At 40.3% G+C, this 7,862-nt stretch overlaps 1 non-coding gene across 1 annotated transcript; it reads left to right on the top strand.

Annotated features, from left to right (window-relative positions):
• The first annotated feature begins 1,676 nt into the window (after positions 1–1,676).
• Positions 1,677–1,747, top strand: TRNAG-CCC (transfer RNA glycine (anticodon CCC)). Its single transcript has one exon. It is a non-coding gene; the product is annotated as a tRNA-Gly (tRNA).
• The last annotated feature ends 6,115 nt before the right edge of the window (positions 1,748–7,862 follow it).

Genomic DNA, 7,862 nt, shown 5'->3' with positions numbered 1-7,862 from the left:
TTTATACAGATTTCCACGTGTGTATCTTACTACTTGACCTTTGAAATACAAGTCAAATGCCGATAGCTTTTACATTTACGACAGACTCTGCTGCATTGGTCCGAAGTACATAACTACTTAACAACTACTTGCATGCAACATCGATCTTTAATAATCGTACATTCACAATATTGAAATATATGCGCATATCCAAGACTATGGGGTGCTCCAGTGTCGGCTCAATTATTGGCTGATCTGCTAGACTTGGCCAGTTTTTTAGGGTTAATATTTTGTAATTTCTATTGCTATTCCTTTGTTTTTTAAAAAGAATGTATATACTTTTTTGGTTTATACACAAGTGCTTAAAAGAGCTATTGTTTTTGCTATAGGTACATTGAAGATGGGGAGTTGAAGCTTAGCGGACGTGATTGGGTTTTCGTAGGGGAGTGGATTCCCCTTGGCTTTTACAGAATTCACGAACATAGAGCTGTTAGACTTGCTGGTCCGTACACCATCGTTGTAAGCTTCTTGGGATACGGAGTACCTGGGCCTTGGCATGTTTTTATTAGGGCCGTAAATGGTGATTATGTATACACCTTTATGAGATCTCTTAGGCGACCACCGCCACTTATTGTACAACCACTAGTGCGTGAAAGTAAGTGTCCGATCATTGAACATGCAATTTCTTTTTTATTGACTATATAGTATTCTTAATCTTGTTTTTTTAAAACTTGCGTAGGTCCAATTCGCATCATTGGAAGTCCAGAGTATATGCGTTAACCAAGTACTATCAGAACACTACATAGACGATGCCTTTTTTGATTAGCGGCTCTTATATTGTAGAGGACAGATCTACAATTTCCTTTCATTGGGGGATATCTAAGTAGACATACTATATCTTTTTGTACATGATTTTTATATTGAGTTGGAGGTCTTACTACTTGGTTTTGTATCATGGTGTTCTCATTACATAGAGAGGGAGAGAGAGAGAGAGAGAAAGAGATGTATGTAATGCTACCAATTCAATTTGAAAACTTTTAAAAAGCATTCTAATATTGCGAGTTATAAATAAAACCTAAAACCTTATTCAACCATGAGATCTTATGAGGTGGGTCGCCAACCCGTCGTAGACGGCTGAGGGTTCTCGTTAAAGTTAAAACCCACAAACTTTAATTGCGGGGTACTGTTGCAGGAACCTTGAGCAGAAACGAGTCAATCTGGCTGAATTTACCAATTCAAATAAAGATGTGAGCAGCGCACTTTGAACTGGATCGCTAGCTGACCGTAACTACCTTTGAGTTCTGTGAGTAGCTTATAATTCCAAAAAGAAAAACTTTACGTGTAAGCGTGAAGGTGTCATAATTCCCACGGTAGGCGTAGGTATAATCTTAGGCCGGTACTGGCATTGCAAATCCAAAGGCGGTCGGTTGGCCACGGCGGATGATCAAGCACTTTGGGCGAATTCTTCATGCCAACACGAGTGTGCCCACGCTGAAGGCTCCACCGAATAGAAGGCCCAATGCCACAAGCTGGTCTCAAGCAAGCAGCTGCAAGCAAAACATCGGATAATGTGCAGTCGGCAAACACCAAAGCACTGAAGCGAGCCATAATGCAGAGGAACTTTCTAGAGGTCGGGAACTTTGGGTACCGTTAAAAAAACATTATATATTTACAAGTTTGAAATCATCATTCGCTAAGTGCAGCTGGTGTAGTGGTATCATAGTACCCTCCCACGGTACTGACCGGGGTTCGATTCCCCGGCTGCGCAGCACTGAGTGTTGTCTTTTGCTTTTCATTGATGTATGAAACACTCCATTTACATACACGTAAACCTTTGCCTCGGAACTGATTAATGGTAACTCTATGATTCTTTTATCCATGTTTCCATCAACTTTGGACAGGCCTTTAGCTTGACTATACACCCTACTTCCTTCTATCCTTGCCTTTGCCAGATATAGAAAAGATGGTCCTCAAAATTTTGCGTTAGTGTATTCTGACTTGGGTTAAATAAATTTCAAATTTTGCGTTAGTGTATTCCGGCTTGGGTTAAATAAATTTTTTCTCTGATAAGTTTTTGCATGAGCATAAATGTCAAATCTAAGGAATTTAAATGTATGACAAGGGTCTCCACTCCCCTTCCTAACTAGCCTGTGTGAACTCTTTCCTTTTTATGCTCTTATATGCATTAACTTTAGCTACTTTCTCATATCCCCGTGTTGTCTTTTGCTTTTCATTGATGTATGAAACACTCCATTTACATACACGTAAACCTTTGCCTCGGAACTGATTAATGGAAACTCTATGATTCTTTTATCCATGTTTCCATCAACTTTGGACAAGCCTTTAGCTTGACTATACACCCTACTTCCTTCTATCCTTGCCTTTGCCAGATATAGAAAAGATGGTCCTCAAATTTTGCGTTAGTGTATTCTGGCTTGGGTTAAATAAATTTCAAATTTTGCGTTAGTGTATTCCCGCTTGGGTTAAATAAATTTTTTCTCTAATAAGTTTTTGCATGAGCATAAATGTCAAATCTAAGGAATTTAAATGTATGACAAGGGTCTCCACTCCCCTTCCTAACTAGCCTGTGTGAACTCTTTCCTTTTTATGCTCTTATATGCATTAACTTTAGCTACTTTCTCATATCCCCTAATGAGGGATAAAGCAGTTTATTGTCTTGTTATTAGTGGACTAACACTTCTTCTTTTCAATGATGGACCGAATTTTAATTTGAATAGCTCTTCTTCTAGAATCTAGTGTTTTCTATCATAGGCTTACAAAAGCATTTGCCATTTAACGTAGGAGTGAATTAAATGTACCTCATGTACTTTCAACCAGATTCGATGACATTGAGAGTAAAGATGCCTTGCGAGGACTAATAAGCCCATATCGATAAAACAATGATTCATAAAGTCGATCATCCAATCAAAACTTTTTCACGATGATGAACCTTTTGTGCTAGGGATTAACGTCTAACACCAATTTCAAATTTTGTTCTTACATGTGTTTGAGAAGCTGCTTCTTTAGTTACCTTTTGATCAACCCATCTCCTACCTTTCCCTCCCTACAAGCATGCCCACGTCCATAAATGCATGCGTGGGCATTTAAACGCCTACAAAACCCATCCCCCACCTTTCCCTACACATCTAGAGTACAATAAATAGAGGTAATACAAGCTCTAGGAAACAATCCAATTAAAATCCACTAATAAAACAGCCGGGGGCTTGGTTCAATGGTTGAGCGAGTGCTTGAGTGTGGGGTTGTGTGTGTTTGATCACCAACTGGGGACCCTATGCCTATTGGTCCAAACCAATTCACACAAGTTGACTCAAGCAATAGTACATCATTGAAAAGGAGAAAGATTGTAATAGCCAAAAGAAAAACTAGTTTGCTAGGAAAAGTTAGAAGGGTTACAATCCCACAAGACCCCAAATATTTGTGTGAACAAAAAATGTGCCCTTTTGTCCATAGGTTGTGGTCAAATGCCAATTTTAATTAGGCACAAAGCCTATTTTACCGTATGATCATCCATCTACCCCTCTCTCTCTCTCTCTCTCTATATATATATATATATATGTGTGTGTGTGTGTGTGTGTGTGTGTGTGTGTGTGTGTTATGCCTTGGTCGCCCAACAAAGACTATCATAGTCTTATCAAGCATAACTGTCCAGTATGGGTCAAGGTAGTAGATTTCCCTGACTACATGCATCCACAGTTAGCTACTATTGCTTCTACTCTTGGACAAGTTATATGTAAACCCCGCAATGTTGGCAACAGGAACAGATTTCACATACTCTAGGACACGGACAGAGAAACACCATCTTCTATTGCAGTTGAGATTGATGGTATCAATCTAGGGGAAAATTATTTCAAATTGAAATGGGTTGTTTTTGCTAGTGCTTGCTTTTCATGTCATAAATTTGGACACCTGGCCTCTGAGTGCCCCTCTGTGTTGCATCAGCCTCCTCCTACTGCCATACCTACCAAGGGATGCTGCACCCACTCAGCCTAAGGATGGGAGAAAAGTTATTAACAAGCCTGGTGAAAAGAATGCCAAAACTGTGATGCAAGTAGGCAACAAGGGTTCTTTGCATGCACAGAGTCAGGCTAAAGACAAAGGAAAGGCAAAGGTAGTAGATTCTGACTCAGACTCTTAGCAAGAGTGGCAGACTTCAAGGAAAAAGATTAATTTACGAAACAGACCTTTGCAATCCAGGCATCGGGATGCGGACTCTGCTTTACCAGGACAGTTAAATACAACCTCCTCCTCATAGCCATCTCTTGATGAGCCTTGGAACGTTGTGATCCAAAGGAACATCCTTGTCTATGAGGATGCAAATGCATTTGCAACTTTAGGTGATGTTGATGCCATGGCTGAGACATAGACAAGCAACATGTTTTTCTTGGTTTCATATGTTTTTGCTCTTGTATATATGTGTGTTCCTCTCATCTGTTTACTTACAACATCCAGGGCCTCTGCAACAATAACAAATGGAGGCTATTTTGGAGCTATGTCATGAGGCACCAGCTTGATGTGATATGTTTGCAGGAGCATAATCAACATGCCATGGCTGGAGATGTTAGTTCCTTTGGAGGATATGATATTTTTTATTTAGGAGACTCTGATTATTCAGGCATTGCCATGCTAGTCAGACATGATTTACAGCCCCAAGTTTCTTACAATGATCCCCTAGGGAGATGGATGGTTATGCAGATGAATATTCTTGGTGACATTTATGAGATTGTTGTTGTTTATGCCTCTCAGGTATTTGCCAGAAGGGCTGAAATGTGGGATTCTATTGTTGCATATCCTTGGAGATCAATTGCCTTCCTTGGAGGGGACTTCAACAATTCTCCTATGCCTAGAGATAACACTACAGGAAACTCACACATGATTCAGCTTGAGCAAAGAAAATGGAATCATATTATGGCACATACACAGGCAGGAGACATCTGGCTAACCTTGCAGCATGATATGCCTGGATATACATATCATCATAATGCTCTCCACAATTACTGGGCAAGGCTAGATAGACGGTTCTTGCTACATACACAGCAATTTACTGATTTCACCATACAAATCACGGTGGATCATTATCTCTCTCTATCAAATCATGCTCCTCTTTGGTTGACAATGGATTTTGGTATGCCCACCCATGATTTGCCTGCACATACCATCCGACTCAAACATGTGAACGTGGCATATTTTCAGCATGCCTCTTTCAGACACATGATACAAGATGTCATTGCCCCATTGCAGGCACATGCCCTTTATGACTTGAATTATGCCTGGGATTCCTTTGTGCACCGTACTTAGCATGTCATTAAGATATATGACAGATCATATATGGCTGATTGGAGGGAAAAAATAATAGATGCCAAATATCAAGTGCAATCCCTCACAAAGCTATCACAGGTTCAGAATTTATCTGCAATCCAACAAAAGAATTTATTGCATTATCAATCATTGTTACAGGAAAACAATCAAAGGAAACTCAACAAGTGGCAAGTCCATGCACGGATGACACCACTCATGGACAAAGTATGCTCCTCCAAATCTTTTTTTAAGGGGTTACACACTCATAGGAGGAAGAGCTCCTGTCTCGGAATCAGGAAGATCGATGGCACTTGGACTCAATCTCTTTATGATCTGGATCATGAGTGTCATAATCACTTTTAAAAGCTATTTGTAGCCCCTTCAGCTCCCACTCAACCTGTGATCGATGCACGACAAGCTCTTTTGAGACATGTCCAACCAATCATGCTTCAGCAGGATGCCTTATCCTTGGATCAACCATTCACAACAGAAGAATTACATGATGCTCTGCTCCATCTTGGCAAAGGGAAATCTCCAGGATGGGATGGTCTAACCGCGGAATTCTATTTGGCATTTTGGGATGAACTCAAGCTTATTCCCAAGAAAATCTGTATGAACATTTATCTGACTGGAGACCCATTACCCTAATGCCAGTGATATATAAGCTCATAACCAAAATGCTGGTACATAGAGTGCATACTATTTTGCATGATAGACTACATCCCTTTCAATATGGATTTGTGCCTAGAAGGCAAATATATGATAACATTGCCGATGCCATGACTACCATTAAGTATGCCAAATACACTGCACAAGATGTTTTAATCCTACAGATAGACATAGCCAAAGCTTTTGACACTATTCAATGGGATTTCATTGCACATACAATGAGCAAGATGGGATTTGGACCAAAAATGGTGCAAGCTATCTATTGGCTATATAACGACTCCTTAGCCCAATGTATATTGGCCAATCATTTGTCTACACCCTGGACATTGGGTAGGTCAGTTAGGCAAGGTTGCCCTCTCAGTGCACTATTTTATGCCATTGCCACTCCCCCCTTGCTTATATATCTGGATCATCTTACCTCACAGGGGAAATTAAAAGGTTTTCAGTTGCCAGGAGCATCCAACTTTGTGGCTCAGGCATATGCAGATGACTCTTTTTTTATGCCTCAAAATACACCAGCAAGAGTTGAACACATTAATGGATGCCTTATCTCTGTTTGGACTGGTAGCACGACTGCATGTTAATTTTGAGAAATCAAAATTAATACCCCTAAAGAGTTGGGATTGGCATGCCATACTTTGGCCAGGAGAGATATTAGGTCCTCATGTTCTCATCAGGCATCTGGGATATCCTGTTGGCTAGCTGGTCACTCAAAAACAGTAGCTTAAATGGATATAATATAAGCTAAATGCAAAATTGAAATATTGGAAAACTACATTTTGGCCACTTCATGTCCATCTCAAGATAGTGCAGTCAATTGTTATGGCATATATACAATTCTTTCTGCCACTTTTACATTGGACAACTCAAGAAATTGTCGCTTATATGTCAAAAGCCATTGACTTGCTCTAGACAAATAAGGCCTCCAAGAAGGCATTCCGATTATTGAAAATGGATTTTATCTATTCTCCTCGAAAATGTGGTGGTTTGAATGTGCTTAATATTCACTATCATGCACTCTCAAGAAAGGTATCATCGCTGCTCACCTTCTTTAAGCAAGAATAGCCATGGACAAGAATGCTTTCCCACATGTGTCAAACTGTGCAGACCCATTTTTATGGCAAATGGGAAGTGGATGTCTGGGATCTTTTACTTGGGAAATTTATGGGGAAAATCCCAGGCTGCCCCTTTGCCTCGGCACTCATTCATGATTGGAAAGAGGTCTTGTCCAATATCAAATGGGATCCTGCAAACCCTAATGCTAATTCTTTAAGGGGTGAGAGCATCTTTTGGAGTGATGTTTTTGATCCTCCTCTTGCTTATCAAGAGCCTATCCGATCATATAACCTGAGTAAAATGGGTATCAGATGTATTGCAGACGTGGTAGATGAACAGGGGCAAATTCTTACTTTTCCACAGGTCATGGCCAACGCTTGGAATGCACCATAGGCCTATCTGGAAGAAAATAAAAGATCTTCTACAGCCTTTCTTGCCCATTCCCCAGCTCTCACATTATAACAGGTTAGCTAACTGGAAGTTATGTCCTAAAGGGCTGAATATGCGGCCTGTGGCTTTAAGCAAACTCACCTCTATGACAACATATAGGCTACTACAGCCCATGCCTTGGATACACACTTAGGCAAATCATTTATGGCATATGCAAAAACCCCTCGCTTGGTGGTCAAGGAACTTGAGTATTTTATAGAAGGCCAAGCTACCTCTCAAACAAAGATTATTTCTTTGGCGTTGCATTACTGGAACATTGTCAGTTGGAACTACTTTGATTAAGAGGAAGATAGCTACTGCCACAGCTACATGTTTATGATGCCAGGCACATGCAGAGACAGCACCACACTTATTATGGTTTTGTCAATGCTCCAAGCTTTTGACTCAAAAGA

The sequence above is a fragment of the Dipteris shenzhenensis genome, chromosome 3 (assembly GCF_047967505.1).
Source record: "Dipteris shenzhenensis isolate YYH24624 ecotype China chromosome 3, Dip_SZ_1.0, whole genome shotgun sequence".
In the NCBI taxonomy this organism is placed as follows: Eukaryota; Viridiplantae; Streptophyta; class Polypodiopsida; order Gleicheniales; family Dipteridaceae; genus Dipteris; species Dipteris shenzhenensis.
Note: the sequence above shows the minus strand (reverse complement) of the source record. Positions and strands in the feature narration are given on the sequence as shown.